Below are 16,990 nucleotides of genomic sequence, written 5' to 3'. Positions count from 1 at the left end.
GGGGGTTTCGCATAGAAAGCCAATCCTCTTCGAGTATTTAAAAACGAGCCAATGGCATGCAATGCCTTGGGGCTGCGGAAATTTGCATAGCGTACTCCGCCCTACTCCGTGAGTATAAAAGGAGGAAGTGAACGCAACCGCAGTATGTTTTCGCTTCGGAGCCAAGAGAACCTCTTCACTCCTGAAAGCCATTCTCACTGTTCAAGACTCTTCGAGACGAGCGTCCTCTTCAGTGTTGGTGTGACGGCGGTACCCAGCGAGATTCTGCATCGCCTGCGATCTGAGCAGTGGTCTGCCAGACTTTGCGCTTCTCCCTGGTCACTTCAGCGCTGAAAGAGTGAATTTCCTCCTCTCATTGAAAGAGCTGCACGCGCACGTCTTTTTAAAGACGGTTCGCCCGTGTTCTTCTGGGTGTGGTTGATTTCTGTCGTCATCTGATGGTCACGATCGCTGCTTTGTATGCCTGGGCATTCAGCATGCAGCAGCAGCGTTCGTGGATGACTCATGTTCCTTCTGTGGGAACATGACCATCTCTACACTGAGGTCGAGACTCAATGATCTCACTTGAGTGAGAGTCCCGGTCCCCCCCGCTCGATCGGTTTCCTCCATAGGGGGCCCGTCGACCCGGGGACCTGGTGATTTTACGGTGATGGTGTGGGACAAAGCCCCGACGATTCCTCGGGCCACACCTCCCGCCTCAGTGCGAGAGCCAGCGAGCGTTAGTTCGATTCAGTCGGTTGCTTCTTCGGTGGCACCGGCTGCTTCGGGCAGCGCTCCAGATGATGATGCGATGTCGATCACAGCATCACTAGGCGGGCTTGACTCCTCGGGAAGTGAGGATGCGGCCGCGTTGCCTCCCTCGGGAGCGTCAGCGCCGCCGTGTCTGATCCCGCGATGATGGCCGTGCTATCTCGGGCCTCCGTGAGCATCGGGTGGGGGTGGAACTCCGCCCTATCCCGATCTCTCGCGGCTGAATAATTGGTTTTTGGGTAACGCTGTCGCCTTACGGCCACGGCCAACCCCAATTTCCTTTTTTCCCCGAGTTGCATGCGGAACTGACACGCACTAAAAAAAAAAAAAAAAGAAATAAATAATAAAAAATAAAAAAAAGAAGCGTGCTTTAGTGCCCCGTCCTTCCTCCCCTCGGCGATGCGGCTGTCTGTGGGTACGCTGGGGCTCCCCCGGTCAACCGGCGGTTGCTCTCAGATGCCCCTCCAAAGCCTATGGGTTCTCGTCGTCTATGGCGGCGTGATTCTGTAGAGCGGCGGGACAGGCAGCCTCCGCCCTGCATATGATGAGCACCTACAAAGCTAGCTGCTCAGGAATGTGCACGAGGAGGTGACGGACCAAGCGAGCTGCGAGCCTGCCGCCTACCTTGTCCTTAAACGGGTCACGGAGGCGGTCGCTCGCTCCCTTGGTCAGGTGATGCCCACCGCTGTGGTCCAGGAGCATCATAATGTTTGGCGGTGCGGTCCAGGACTTTGCCCAGCACTTCTCGACCGCCTAGGAGCAGACGAAGGCGGTTTCTCTGCCCCGGCGGCCAGCTGCTGCCTCCAACCAGCCGTCGGCTCAGACGCCTCCGCCAGCTCGCCGCCGAGGACGCCCCCCTGCGGCTCCCTTCCCTCCCACGCGGCCCCAGCAGCAGCCTTCAGCCGGTTCGCGTCGCGGAGGAGGCCACAGGTAAGCGTAACCCCCCCCCCTCAGGCCGTGTGCCCCGCTAAATGCCAGGCGAAGCGGTGTTCCTGAGGCGGGCCGCTGAGTGATAGTGTCATGGTTTTTCTCAGGAGGCGGTAGCAGGGCCCCTCCTTCCCCGGTGGAGGGCCGGTGGAGAATCTTTTGTTCTAGCTAGCTCCCTGAGCTGGTTGAGGAAAAGCTGACACTGTCATTGAGCACACAGACTGGAATGAGCGCGCACGACGTCCAGTGCGTCGCCCCGTTCATTCCTCTCTGTCTCTGAGGGCGCGGAAGGGTGCGTGTGTCGTCCCCGGGCTACGCCAATCCCTTCCCCCTCTATCGCCAGACCCCCGGCAGAACAGACCCCCGTGGAACGCTCCGCTTTCCCTGGTCCCTTCTGTCGGGGAGCGGGCTTCGACGCATCCGAGCGGGGGAACTCCTGCAAGCGTGCCAGTCGACCCGCCCCGCTGCCCCTCCGGGGGGACGTCTGTGGTTCGCATGACCCCGTTAGCTCACTTCCTGGAAGCCTGGCTAGCGCTTCCCGGGGTATCCCGCTGGGTCATCAGAACGATCAGATTCGGCTACGCGATTCAGTTCGCACGGTCTCCTCCCCGCTTCAGGGGAGTTCGCTCCACGATGGTCGGTGGCAATGCCCCAGTCTTGAGAGCGGAGATTGCGACCCTGCTGGCGAAGGGTGCAATCGAGACGGTCCCTCCAGCCGAGGTGAGGTCCGGGTTTTACAGCCCCTACTTCATTGTCCCCAGAAAGACCGGTGGGTTACGACCGATCCTGGACCTGCGCATTTTGAACCGTTCTCTCCCATCGACTACCGTTCAAAATGCTCACGGCCAAACGCATTTTCGAATGTGTTCGGTGTCAGGATTGGTTTGCAGCGATCGACCTGAAGGACGCGTACTTCCATGTCTCCATTTTTCCTCGACACAGACCGTTTCTTCGGTTTGCCTTCGAGGGCCAGGCATACCAGTACGCCGTTCTCCCATTCGGGTTAGCTCTGTCCCCTCGCGTCTTCACGAAGATCGTCGAGGCAGCCCTTGTTCCCCTTCGCGAACACGGGGTTCGCATCCTGAATTATCTCGACGACTGGCTGATACTAGCACACTCTCGAGCTCAGGTTTGCGAACACAGAGACCTGGTGCTCCGGCACCTAGCCCGTCTGGGCCTTCGGGTCAACCGGGAAAAGGGCAAACTTTGCCCCGTGCAGAGGATCTCTTTTCTCTGCATGGAGATAGACTCGGTCGCCATGTCCGCGCAGCTCACTGAAACTATTTCAGAGGCTCCTGCGGCATATGGCATCCGCGGCCGCGGCAACGCCGCTCGGTTTGCTTCATATGAGACCGCTTCAGCTGTGGCTTCGCGATCGAGTCCCGAGGTGGGCATGGCATCGCGGCTCGCTTCGAGTTCCAGTGACTCCGGCGTGCCGCCGAACCTTCTTCCCGTGGTCGAACCTCAGCTTCTTACGGACAGGGGTCCCTATTCAGCGAGTTTCCAGGCATCTCGTCGTCTCCACGGATGCGTCTACCACGGGTTGGGGTGCCATGTGCAATGGGCATGCAGCCGCCGGTTCCTGGACAGGAGCCCAGCGCCTCATGCACATCAATTGCCTCGAGCTACTGGCAGTACGGCTCGCCCTGCACCGCTTCAGAGCGTTGCTCTCGGGCCAGCACGTGCTTGTCCGGTCAGACAACACTACGGCAGTAGCGTACATCAACCACCAGGGGGGTCTACGCTCGCGCCGGTTGTCGCAGCTCGCCCGCCACCTCTTGATATGGAGTCAGAAGCACCTGAGGTCCCTTCGTGCAGTATACATTCCTGGAGACCGGAACCTGGCAGCCGACGAGCTGTCACGGGTCCGTTTCATCTCCGGCGAATGGCGACTCCATCCCCAGTCGGTCCAGCTGATTTGGGACCAGTTCGGGGAGGCACAGATAGATCTGTTCGCCTCTCGGGACTCGTCCCACTGCGCCCGGTTTTATTCCCTGACCTGGGGTACGCTCGGCTCAGATGCGCTGGCGCACAGCTGGCCACGGGGCCCACGCAAGTATACGTTCCCCCAGTGAGCCTCCTTGCACGGGTGTTGTGCAAGATCAAGGAGGACGAGGAGCAGGTCTTGCTGATAGCCCCCTACTGGCCCACCAAGACGTGGTTCTCCGAACTCATGCTCCTCGCGACAGCACCTCCTTGGCCTATTCCTCTGAGACAGGACCTACTCTCTCAGAGACAGGGCACTCTGTGGCACCCTCGTCCCGATCTTTGGAGGCTGCACGTGTGGCTCCTGGACGGGACGAGGCAGGTTTGAGTTCGCTGCCACCTGCGGTGGCGGCAACCATCACTTCCGCAAGAGCGTCGTCCACGAGACACCTTTATGCGTTGAAGTGGAACCTCTTCGTCAATTGGTGTTCTTCTCGCTGAGAAGACCCCCGGAGATGTTCGATCGGAGTCGTGCTTCCTTCCTGCAAGAGGGGTTGGAGCGTAGGCTGTCGCCCTCCACCCTTTGGATTTATGTCGCGGGCATTGCCGCGTCTCATGATGCAATGAAAGGTAAGTCTATGGGAAGCATGACCTGGTCATCAGGTTCCTGAGGGGAGCGAGGGAGCTAAATCCGCCTCCCTCCCCTCCTGCCCTCTGGGGACCTCTCAGTAGACCTGGGTGCTCTGCAGAGGCCTCCCCTGGAGCCTTTGCAGTCGGTAGAGTTTATGCCCTGTCCTATGTAGACAGCTCTCCTGATTGCATTGGTCTCCATCAGGAGAGTAAGGGACCTGCACGCACTATCTGTTGACGAAGTGTGCCTGGAGTTCGGGCCGGCTTACTCTCACGTATTCCTGAGACCCCAGCCTGGATATATGCCCAAGGTTCCTACCACTCCCCTCCGGGACCTGGTGGTGAACCTGCAAGCGCTGCCCCTGGAGGAGGCAGACCCAGCCTTGGCACTGCTCTGTCCGGTACGTGCTCTCCGCACCTATGTCGACAGAACGCAGTGTTTCAGGACCTCAGACCAGCTCTTTGTCTGTCATGGGGGGAGCCAGAAGGGAAGGGCTCTCTCAAAGCAACGGCTGTCCCACTGGATAGTGGACGCCATCGCTTTGTCTTACTAGCAGCTAGGCCGGCCGTGCCCCCTTGGTGTGACGGTCCATTCCACTCGGAGTGTGGCCTCCTCTTGGGCTCTAGCGCATGGCGCCTCGCTAACAGACATCTGCAGAGCTGCAGGCTGGGCGACACCCAACACCTTCGCCAGATTCTATAATCTGCGAATTGAGCCGGTATCCTCTCACGTACTCGTTCCTATGTGGCCATATGTGTATTCGTAAGTCCTCCCTTCGGTAGGCAGCTGGTAGCATGTCCCTCCCGGGATATGTTTCCCAGTGTACCTTGGTAATCCTGTGTCAAAGTGGGATCCCCAAAAAAAAAAAAAAAAAAAAAGGTAAGACAGGGGTCCAGACTTTCGCAGGGCACTGGAAGACAGCTTGAAGATGGCGTGATGGCACAGACCCCCAATCTCCGTCACTTCTGACGTAACTCGAAGTGACTACGAAAGGGAACGTCTCGGTTACGTATGTAACCCTCGTTCCCTGAGTAGGGAACGGAGACGTTACGTCTCCCTGCCACTTCTTCTGTATCGCTGGGTAGACGCCGAGTTCAGTCTTGGCTCCTCAGCGAAGACATACTGCGGTTGCGTTCACTTCCTCCTTTTATACTCACGGAGTAGGGCGGAGTACGCTATGCAAATTTCCGCAGCCCCAAGGCATTGCATGCCATTGGCTCGTTTTTAAATACTCGAAGAGGATTGGCTTTCTATGCGAAACCCCCAATCTCCGTCACTTCTGACGTAACGTCTCCGTTCCCTACTCAGGGAACGATGGTTACATACGTAACCGAGACGTTATTGGTTGTTTCACCGGTTTACTTTGATCATGATTGGTTAATCTTTCTGTCTTCCAGGAAACTAGCCAATGACAAAATGCGCGCCTATTTTAGGTTTGAAAATACGTCCGTTACTGTTTGAGTCGGTGACGGTGTATGAGATGAACAGCTGCTCTGCTAATTATTACTACCCCGTCGGACACGGATTATTTAATAAATTCTTGTTAAATTCTTATTTTGAGCGAATTTGAGTTGTGATATGTCAATGAAGGACAAAAGCTGGAATGTGAACAGAGGAAGGGGTCGTAACGTTACGTGGTCTATAAAAATACTGGCGAAATCACTTCAGGTCCCAGATAGCAAACTGACATTGAATCAACGTGGAAATATGACATTGAAACAACGTTGATCTGACATTGTTTTGCTCATCGAATTAACGTTGAACCAACGTCAGCCGCGTCATTCTTTCAAAACTAACGGAAAATCAACTTGAAATCAACGCGTTGTTTCAACGTTATGAAAGCAAACCAATTTTCGACTTTCATTTAGCTTTGAAGAATGCCGCGTCTGACGTTGGTTCAACGTTAATTCGATGAGCAAAATCAACGTTGTTTCAATGTCATGAGAGACGTCGTTTCCACGTTGATTCAATGTCAGTTTGCTGTCTGGGGTAAGACGACATTTTTCATTCTTTAAAAACGTTTTTGTGAACGTTAAACGTTATGTTCCTGTAATGTGTACGAGTGAAACTGTGGTAACGTACATACATTATGTTAACAAATATCAATAAATGTTTAAAAGTTATTAACGTTACATTGAAATCTGTTGAATAGAGTGTAAATTTACTTTGTGGGTAACGTTAGATTAATGCTATAGGCTGATAATCACCCGTTAATGAAGATCATTATCTTCATTTTTTTACTGTCTGTTGACATGATTTTTACAAACTGGTAACGGACATAGTAATGCAGCCTGCAAATGAGATTTTTTGTATTGCATTAGTGAAGCGCGCTAGAGATATTATTAAGTTTATTCATGTAACGTTAACTTATCTTACCATCTGACACTGCTGTGTGTTGTTGGTGGTGGTTTGTGTTAGCTCAAATGCATGAGTAATTAGTCGCGGAATAAAGTGATAAAATCGTAATTTATTCGTTAGAAGTACATAACCTCTTAGAACACTGATAACTGCCAATGATTATATTTGTTTATATTTTTTAGGTCAAGCATTGGAATACGATTTTTTCGGGGAGAGAACACCCAAATAGAGACAAATACACCAACTACAGTAGTTGTTTTTGTTTTGTTTCTTGTCAATTTTACACACTCTTTTGAAAACCTACACTGGGATTAATAAAGTATGATTCTCATCATCAAAGAAAGACATTTACTGATAGAAAGTCTGAGTAAGTTTTTGTACTTTTGTCTTTCTTCCTATGAAGTGCCGCAGTGAAAGGTCATGTCACCTACCTTCATCAGTCCTGGAAAACAGTAAGGGAAAGACCCTCAGACATGTCATAACAGGATAAAGGCTGCAGGTAACATTATATTATGGCTTAATTTTGATGTACCAGTTGGCTTTTTTGTGTGCTTCCCTTTCTATGATACACATTTTTCTGATGGGATTGCCATGCTTTAAATGTGCGTTTACATTTTAATCATGTAATAACTAACAGTCTCAAAGATGACAGTACTCTGTTCATGTTGTGTGAATGTGTTATAATGACAAACGTTTGTAGTATTAAATACATGATTATAGTATTAAATACATGATTGTTTATACAAATACATTAATACAAGATTGTTTATGGAGTGGTAAAAAAAAAATCCTGCTTTTTTAGGGCTTTTCATTGAATCATTTCTTGTTTCCCCTTCCAGACTCACCAAGGATCCAGATGATTACTGGCAATTTGGTGGAGGATTTTTCTTTAGCTGCTATCACTTCAGGTATGCATTCATCAACCTTTTATGATATGATTTTACTCAATTTAATAAAAATGTACACTACCGTTCAAAAGTTTGGGGTCAATATGATTTTTTTTATATATATATAAAATAGAAATACTTTTCTTCAGAAAGGACACATTAAATTGATCAAAAGTGACAGTAAAGACATTTATAGTAATGCAAAATATCTATTTTTTTTTATTAATTGCTTTTCTCTTGAACTTTCAACGAATCCTGAAAAATGAATCACGGTTTAAAGGGATAGTTCACTTTGAAATTAATTTTTTATATGTTTTATCTTACCTCAAGGGCAACCAAGATGGTGTCTTTGTTTCAACAGTATTTTCAATTTTGACATTTTTAGGTCAAACCGTTCTTGTCTGTCAGTCATGTAATGGAAATTTATGGGGCCCACCTCAAAGAGCATGCACAGAGAAGTCCAAATTAAACATGATTTAATGACTCGTAAATGTAAGTACACATTGATAGCCTAAGACACGAAACGAGCGGTTTGTGTGAGAAAACGAACTGTATTTATATCGTTTTTACCTCTTGTAACCACAGCCACGTCCGACTGATCTTATGGGACGGGCGCTTCAGTCTGCGCATGCGCCGGGAGTGATCTCTTGCGCGTCTACGACACTCATTGTTTACACAGAGATTCTGAAGTTTTATTGCGATTTCCTATATATGAAGAGTTCAGATGCAAAAGCCTCTAAATGCCATTTGAAATTTTCTTATTTAATGATGATTTTTATCAAACTTGTATATTTAAGTTCAGTAATTTCACTTAAATGGCAATGATAATTACCTATTAATTGTTATTTAAGTGAAATTACTGAACTTAAATATACAAGTTTGATAAAAATCATCATTAAAGAAAAAAATTTCAAATGGCATTTAGAGGCTTTTCCATCTGAACTCTTCATATCTAAATATGTTTAGATCACAGTGAAAGTTAAAACTTCCGAAATCTCTTTGTAAACAATGAATAACTTCCGGCGCATGCGCAGACCGATTATGCCTTCAGATCACTTGGACGTGGCTGTGGTTACAAGAGGTAAAAACGATATAGGCCTAAATACTGTTCATTTTCTCACACAAACCGCTATTTTCGTGTCTTAGGCCTATTGTTTATATATAAATAATACATATAAATATTGTTTATGCATATTTATATTTATGCAAAAACGTCGCGACATCAAAAGTGAAACAACAATTATGATGTCAACGGTGAAACGAGTGATTAGATTTGCAAAATCGAAACATAATCCAATGTTGATCCAACCTTGGTCCCTGACGTTGTTTCACCGGTGAATCAACGTTAAAATGCCAGCTGGGAATTTAAAGAGAAAAAAAAAAAACGTAATTGTACAGAATTTTTATATTTGAACTAATCACTTATTAAGCCTATATTAATTTATAGAATAGTAAAGTGTGCCTAATCAATGACTGTACCACATATTCTAGATATATGAAGGCTATCATGATCATTTTGCCAACAATGAACCATGGATTTATTTAGTTTATATATTTTTTTTTTCGTTGAATTAATCACCCGATCAGCATGGCTATCTGTTTTCTCCTAAATAAAATCTCGACGGTTTATTTCCTGTAAGTGTAGAAATAGGACAAAAGTATTTTAATTTTCCTATATTATAGTGTAATGTTGATTAAAATATACTTTTGAAATATTCATTTTCATTTATATAGTAGCCTATATAGGCAATATGGATTTTACGTCATAGGAATAATTATATAAATTATTATTAAATTTATAATAATTATTACAATTATTATAATAATTGTTTGGCGTACGAAAACACCATTGATAATGTAATGTAGACTGAGACTCTCACAACTAAAAAGATGTTTTAGCCCTCTTTATTGTCCTAGTACAAATCAATGCTTTATCTTTGTTTAACGAGCAGTTCATGAGTTGAAGCTCTTAATTTTGATCTGATCTGATGCATTTAACCTTAAAATGTAAAAAAAAAAAAAAAATCTTGCGGGGGAGCAGTCAGTAAAACATAAGATTATCTTTCTGTCTGAGTGAGACTGGAAAACCCGTAGTGGACGAAATCAGAGTGATAACAGAATGCTTAGAGTGCAGAGAGGAATGTGCTCTGTCTGTCTGAGATATATTAGAAGATGTGTCTGTCATGGATTTGCACTGAACTGATTCTCAAAAATACGGAACAAAGTGCGTTCCGTATCAGTTCAATACGGAACAAGACTTTTATGTGACAAATACGGAACGATTCCGTATTATACGGAACGGTTGGCAACCCTACTCCCCGCTGCAGAAACAAGTAAACCCTCAGAGTTACCATCTGGCAGAGCAAGCTCTCATCAGAGAACAGTGACTGAATAAATGCAAGAAGTAAATGAACAAAATGCAATTAAACATAAAAGGGCTTTTCACAAGGCTTATGACGCTTGGAAGCAGACGGCAAAAGAAAGTAGGACAAAAATGAAATGTTTTTGTTCTATGGACGATCTTGACAATATTGAACAAAATATTCCAACTAAACGTGATGCCCTTCTGCGCCAATACGAGCCCCTTTTGCGTAACCAAACCAATACTTCAGAGATAGTGGGGAAAATAGACACTTGTGCCGCTCTCACTGATGAAATGCTTGCTCTGGTGACCAAAAGAAGAGACGCAATGGATGAAGACTACAATGAGCGAGTAGAGAAAGAAAGAGTGAGAATCGTTTTAAATAAAGAAGAATATGGATCTGTGTTCGGCGATACAAACTGACACTGTGGTTTCCAAGCACACTGACTGTTCCAGTGCAAGCTCCAGCAGTTCGAGTAAACGGCAGGATGCAGAAGCAGAGCTCGCAACCAAAAGAGTGCAAGCAAAGGCGATGAAGGACATACATGCCCATCAGTCACATATTAACAAACTTGAAAATGAATGGAAACTTGAACAACAGAAAATAGTGGCTGATTTGGACCGCAAAAGGGAAGAATGACGGCTAAAACTGGAAGAAGAACGAGCGAAATTTATTCAGTTAAAGGCTGAAAAGGAGGTCCAGATAGCAACTGCTCGAGTGAGAGCGTATGGTAACTCTGGAAGTGACTGTGAAGAGGAGAGAAATTCAGAAACAGACACTGCTTCCCAACCTGAACCTGCCGCTCACCTTGACACGGATGCTGCATTGCTTCTACCCCAACAAACATTCACAGGAACAGCTATAAATGAGGACACAGCCTGCTTAGTCCAAGCAATATCAAGCTCATTGAGCATAAACCGTCAGCCTGTGCCTGAGCCAACAACGTTTGATGGTGATCCCATGAAATATGTTGACTGGAAAATGTCTTTCACAACTCTCATTGATCGAAAGCCCCTCTCTCTGTAAACGAAAAAATGTCTCTTAAATGTTTCAGTACATTTCTAAATAAGGAGGTCCAGATAGCCTGCAACCCCATCGTCTCACTCTTCCTATGGAACTTAACCCTTATGTGCTGTTGTGGCTTTTTTCAGCCACTAAGGGGTATTTTTTAGTCTTAATTTGGCCGTAACTTTTTCTTTGTTTCAGCAAATGGAATGTTCCCTTTCGAAGGGAACTCAACAATACGTCGAATGACGCTATGGGGAACGCCTCAGGCGTGACAGGTGTCTGAAATCAAATATCAACTCACAGTAATCAGGTTGACCGGCGACAGCCCGTGCATCATCAGCTTGAATGATGAGCGCGTCAATCTGGATGTATAAGAAGGGCGCCTTGAAACCGTGACAACATCTTTTCGTCTTCAGGGACTGTTTGTCTGTTTGATAGTATCAACGATTAAGCGCGCAGAGACGTGGAGAAACACTTTGCGCGAGTGTGCCGACTTGTGTCCAGATATTTGACACCGGAGGATTCACACGATCTGTGCGTGTTCTGCCTGAGAGAAGAGCATTCGCGGGAAGCTCTCGAGGGAGTTTTTTTTTCTTTCAGAACTCTCTGCTCTCGTCTGACCCACTTCTCGAGGGAAGTGGGCGCGGCATCTGAACCCCGCGGTTCCGGTTCCCGCTCGGGCTGAGGCTCAGTGGCGGTTGAGCTCGTGGAGCTTTCAGATGGAGCTGGCAGATTATCGGGAGAGGGGCGTTAACCTCGCGGATGATCTACCAGCTGACGAGGGTGAGTTACAGATTAATGTTGAACATCTAAGAAGAGAGAAAATGAGCGCTCTCTCTCTTTGGTGAATCTGTAACTGTTCTCTTTGGGCAGGGCAGGAGTTGGCTGTAATATATATATATATATATATATATATATATATATAGAAAAGGATGTCAGTTTGGTTGAGACCGAATCATTTCAGCCCTCCTGCCCAGTGTACGCTGAGCTGGTTGACATTATGGGGCGCGCCTCAGATAGATTGCTGTTGCAGTGGAGGCGCGTCTGGGAGGAACCCGCTCATGGTATTTTGGATGGCTGGTTCCTCCCCACCCATAAGCCACCAGCCCAGATGAGCCTTCCATTCGTTTCCGATCTCCACGCTGGGATCGAGAGGGTATGGAAGAATCCGTTCTCCTCACGTCTCTATCTGCATCAGCGGGCTAGTTTCGCTGCTGTGGAGGGAGCCGTGGAGAACGGATAAGTGTCGAGGCCGCCAGTGGACGAGACGTTGGCTAACTATCTCGTCTCTGGTTGGTCCTCTTCACTAAGAGCTCTGACCCTGTCATCCAAGCTGCTCAAGACATCTTCATGCTTGAATGACAGAGCGTACACGGCAGCAGGTCAGGCAGGTGCGGTTCTGCACGCCCTTGTGGTCCTCAGGCCTACCAGACCGATCTGTTGCGGGACTCCGGGCCACCAAGCAATCTGCTGTTCTGTCGGTGCTATGGTGGCCACGGAGAGACATCTGTGGGAGCTCCCACATACTGTGGTTGCCAGGTTACAGGCCTCACCAGGCCTTCCTGGTTATGAGCTCCCACTGATTGTGGTCACCGGGTTACAGGCCTCACCAGGTCTTCCTGGTTATGAGCTCCCACATGCTGTGGTCGCCAGGTTAAAGGCCTCACCAGGCCTTCCTGGTTATGAGCTCCCACATACTGTGGTCGCCAGGTTACAGGCCTCACTAGGCCTTCCTGGTTATGAGCTCCCACACATTGTGGTCGCTACGTTACAGGCCTCAAAGGGGCCTTCCTGATTATAGTTCCCACATACTGTGGTTGCCGGGTTACAGGCCTCACCAGGCCTTCCTGGTTATGAGCTCCCACTTATTGTGGTCGCCAGGTTACAGGCCTCACCAGGCCTTCCTGGTTATGAGCTCCCACATGCTGTGGTCGCTGGGTTACAGGCTTCACCAGGCCTTCCTGGTTATGAGCTCCCACATACTGTGGTCACCAGGATACGAGCTCTCACGTACTGTGGTCGCCAGGTTAAAGGCCTCACCAGGCCTTCCTGGTTATGAGCTCCCACTTATTGTGGTCGCCAGGTTACAGGCCTCACCAGGCCTTCCTGGTTATGAGCTCCCACATGCTGTGGTCGCTGGGTTACAGGCTTCACCAGGCCTTCCTGGTTATGAGCTCCCACATACTGTGGTCACCAGGATACGAGCTCTCACGTACTGTGGTCGCCAGGTTAAAGGCCTCACCAGGCCTTCCTGGTTATGAGCTCCCACACATTGTGGTCGCCAGGTTACAGGCCTCACCAGGCCTTCCTGTTTATGAGCTCCCACATACTGTGGTCGACAGGTTACAGGCCTCACCAGGCCTTCCTGGTTATGAGCTCCCACACATTGTGGTCGCTAGGTTACAGGCCTCAAAGGGGCCTTCCTGGTTATGAGTTCCCACATACTGTGGTGGTCAGGTTATAGGCCTCACCAGGCCTTCCTGGTGATGAGCTCCCACACATGGTGGTTGCTAGGTTACAGGCCTCAAAGGGGCCTTCCTGGTTATGAGTTCCCACATACTGTGGTAGTCAGTTTACAGGCCTCACCCAGCCTTCCTTAATGTGGGCTCCCACATGATGCGGTAGCCAGACTACAGCCTCACCACCTTCCCTGAGCACTTTGCTCCCACTCTGTGGTCACCAGGCTTCAGGCTTCATTGGCCTTCCTGGTTGTGAGTTGTCACATGTCAGGTTGCAGGCTTCACCAGGCCTTCCTGAATGTGAAACCCCCACTTTTCGTGGTCGCTAAGTTGTAGTGGTGAGGCTTCACATGTCAGGCTGCAGGCCTCAGCGGCCTTCCTGAATGTGAGCTCCCCATGCATTGGGACTATCGGGTGTTAGGCCTTGTCAGGCCTTCCTGATTATGGGTTCCCACTTGTTGTGGCTGCCAGGTTACAGGCCTCAAGTTCGGCCTTTCTGAATTCAGAGTGAAGTACACTAACCCCTACTTCACCTATTATTGTGGTAAATCACATGACGGGATGTCTTGTGTACTTTCTAAAATCCATTTTGTATGGTAAGGGTCACGCGTGGTATGCTTCGGTCCCTTCTTATGTGGCTCAGACCCCGGTCTTCCCTTGGGTCCCACTTTAAGTGGCGTCCTGTCACTGGCTACAGGGACGCCCTTCTCTGGCTAACTTCTGGAAGAAGTAGCTTCCACTTGGTGGAGTAAGCTCCCACAGGTTGTGGTCACCAGGCTGGGTCTCACTGACCTTCCTGAGTACGAGCTCCCACCCAATGTGGTCGCCAGGTTACAGGCCTTACCAGGCCTTCCTGGTCATGAGCTCCCACACACTGTGGTCGCCAGGTTACAGGCCTCAACAGGCCTTCCTGGGTATGAGCTCCCACATATTGTGGTTGCTGGGTTACAGGCCTCACCAGGCCTTCCTGAATTCAGAGTGAAGTACACAAACCCATACTTCACCTATTATTGTGGTAAGTCACCCGACGAGATGTCTTGTGCACTTTTCAAAATCCATTTCTTATAGTGAGGGTCACGCGCAGTATGCTTCGGTCCCTTCTTATGTGGTTCAGACTCCGGTTCTTCACTTTGGGTCCCACTCTAGATGTGTCTTTGTCGCAATACATTACGACAGGCACTTCCCTTGTTCGAGCTATCTCCCACAACTGGTGGTTTTAGGTCTCATTAGACCTTTTTCGAAGGTAGCCCCACATTGTGGGTCTGTCAGGTTCTAGCCTCTGGCTTTCCTGAAGGATGAGCTTCCACATGCTGTGGTCGTTGGGTTTCAGGCCGCACAACGTACGGCCTTCCTGACATGAGCCCTCATGTATCGGAGCTCCCCACACATGGGGTCATCAGGTCTTAGGTCTCTTTGACCTTCCTGATTTTGATCCCTCTCTTACTTCCTCAGTGCTCAAAAGCGAGCACTGGGTGGAAACTCGTGGATTGAGTGTACGATTCCCATTGGTTCGAGGTTGAGTCACACTCTCCGGAGGATCCCGTCTCTGTGATCCGAAACTCGATGGTTTCCGCCAGCTTCGCGGGCCTTCAGTTTTTGGATGCCTTTTCTAGGCAATTTCCAGAGGCTCTGTCTTGGACGGACAGGCTATGGCCAGACTGTGTGTCTTAGTACAGATCACCAGGCCAGCCTGGGGGCATTTCAGGAGGAGTGTTCTCCTGAATAGTGACTGGCTGGGGGTCCCTTTGGCCCCCTAGCCACACTCCCTAGAAGGGACCCCTTCTATTTTGAAGTTGTGGTCCTAAAGCCTTTGAGCTGGCCCTGATTTACTCACGTTATTACGTTCTGGTTTTTCTTGGTTCATTAGCTTGGGCTATGACCGGTAGGGAGTGCTGTCACTGACAGCCCGATGTAACATAGGGTGAGTGATTTCAGTGTTCCTTGGAATTACTGGTTCTGACAGTTGTCACTGCCTTTCGGCATGCACTCCCCTCAGCATGGCGGAGTGGGTATTTCGTTCCCCATAGCGTCATTCGACGTATTGTTGAGTTCCCTTCGAAAGGGAACGTCTCAGGTTACGACTGTAACCTATGTTCCCTGAGAACAGGGAACGAGACAATACGTCTCGTTGCCATGCCTCGGGGCCTGCCTGCAACAGTCCCTTCAGACGATAGGATGTTGTCACGGTTTCAAGGCGCCCTTCTTATACATCCAGATTGACGCGCTCATCATTCAAGCTGATGATGCACGGGCTGTCGCCGGTCAACCTGATTACTGTGAGTTGATATTTGATTTCAGACACCTGTCACGCCTGAGGCGTTCCCCATAGCGTCATTCGACGTATTGTCTCGTTCCCTGTTCTCAGGGAACATAGGTTACAGTCGTAACCTGAGACGATTTTTGGTGACAAATCTTATTTTGACACATATTTTGGGAAAATGCTTTGAAATTTTTCAAAAACTCAACAGTACACTCTGGGCAAATACACTACCCTTTCGTTATGTTCGTGGCTGAAAAAAGCCACTACTTTAAACTGCTGTAAAAATGTATCAGATAAATATTTTTTTTCAATTTTTTTTGCATAAATCTATTAACCGACCTCAGTCCTGATCAAAACTACTAAATGTTTAAAAAAAAAAATCAGGATTTTAACTCTTTAATTGCCAAATTCATAAATGATGTCACTGATTTGGGAAAAAAAAACACAGAAAATGACTTATTTTCAATATAAAATATGATTGTGGACTGGATTTTTTTTTCACCTTTTATCACAGTCTTGGACATGTCAAAGATTAGAAAAACGTTGGTTTTGATGCATTGTTAGTTTTTGTGTAGCATCAGATTTTAACTTTTTCTCCCTCATTTACTGTTCGTGGCTGTTTTTGCCCCATTGACTTCCATTATAACCACATTTTTTGATTGCAAAGCCATGACACCATAAAATCATGCATTTTTGATTGTTGATGGTTTTCCCTGTTGGGAAGAGGTAAAATGTGTAATTTTTACTGTTGATAACCAGGTGGAACCATTTAACCCTTTAGACAGGCCTGTGCAAAAAAAAGCTTAGTTTCTGGCTTTTACATGCAGTTATATGGAGTATAATAGCATATTACAGTGTGTATATGTGTGTGTGGGTGTGCGTGAGTGTGTGAGAGAGTGTGAGAACTCACCTTGATGCGTCTGAGAAAATAAAAATATACACTTCAGCTCTCAAAACTACATGGAGTAAACAAAAACAAAGTAAGTGTATTTACAGTATGCATCTGCTGCCTTTTGATGGTGAGAAATGCAGACTAAACAAAAACAAAGCAAGTGGATATAAACGCTTGTCATTTGATGGTGAGAAGAGCAGCAAGCAACATGAGAGAGGGCTTGACTTGTAGTGAAGTTTTAGAGATGATTATATTAATTATATTAATATAATATTAATTAATATTATATTAATATTGCTTCCATATTAGTTAATAGTATTAAGTTCGGTGTTAATGCAGTACTACCTATTACTTCCTGCATACTTGTTAACTACTGACCATTATTTTAAAGTGTTACCGGAAGAGCAAAGATCTCTCCTTCACCTCCTTTCTTTTAAACAGAAAAATTAACACATACACAAAGGCATCACTGTTGCACAGAAGCAGTTCACGTTTTGCTTTTAAGGTTACACATGTAGAAGTTTCACTA

The 16,990-nt window shown here is 47.6% G+C and overlaps 1 long non-coding RNA gene across 1 annotated transcript; it reads left to right on the top strand.

The window, feature by feature from the left end:
• The first annotated feature begins 7,004 nt into the window (after window positions 1-7,004).
• LOC148977662 (uncharacterized) lies at window positions 7,005-7,994 on the top strand. The gene is made up of 3 exons (XR_016169608.1): window positions 7,005-7,091; window positions 7,432-7,500; window positions 7,865-7,994. It is a non-coding gene; the product is annotated as an uncharacterized LOC148977662 (long non-coding RNA).
• Window positions 7,995-16,990: the final 8,996 nt, after the last annotated feature.

This window comes from Pimephales promelas, chromosome 8, assembly GCF_988280905.1.
Source record: "Pimephales promelas chromosome 8, fPimPro1.hap1.1, whole genome shotgun sequence".
Taxonomy (NCBI): domain Eukaryota; kingdom Metazoa; phylum Chordata; class Actinopteri; order Cypriniformes; family Leuciscidae; genus Pimephales; species Pimephales promelas.
Note: the sequence above shows the minus strand (reverse complement) of the source record. Positions and strands in the feature narration are given on the sequence as shown.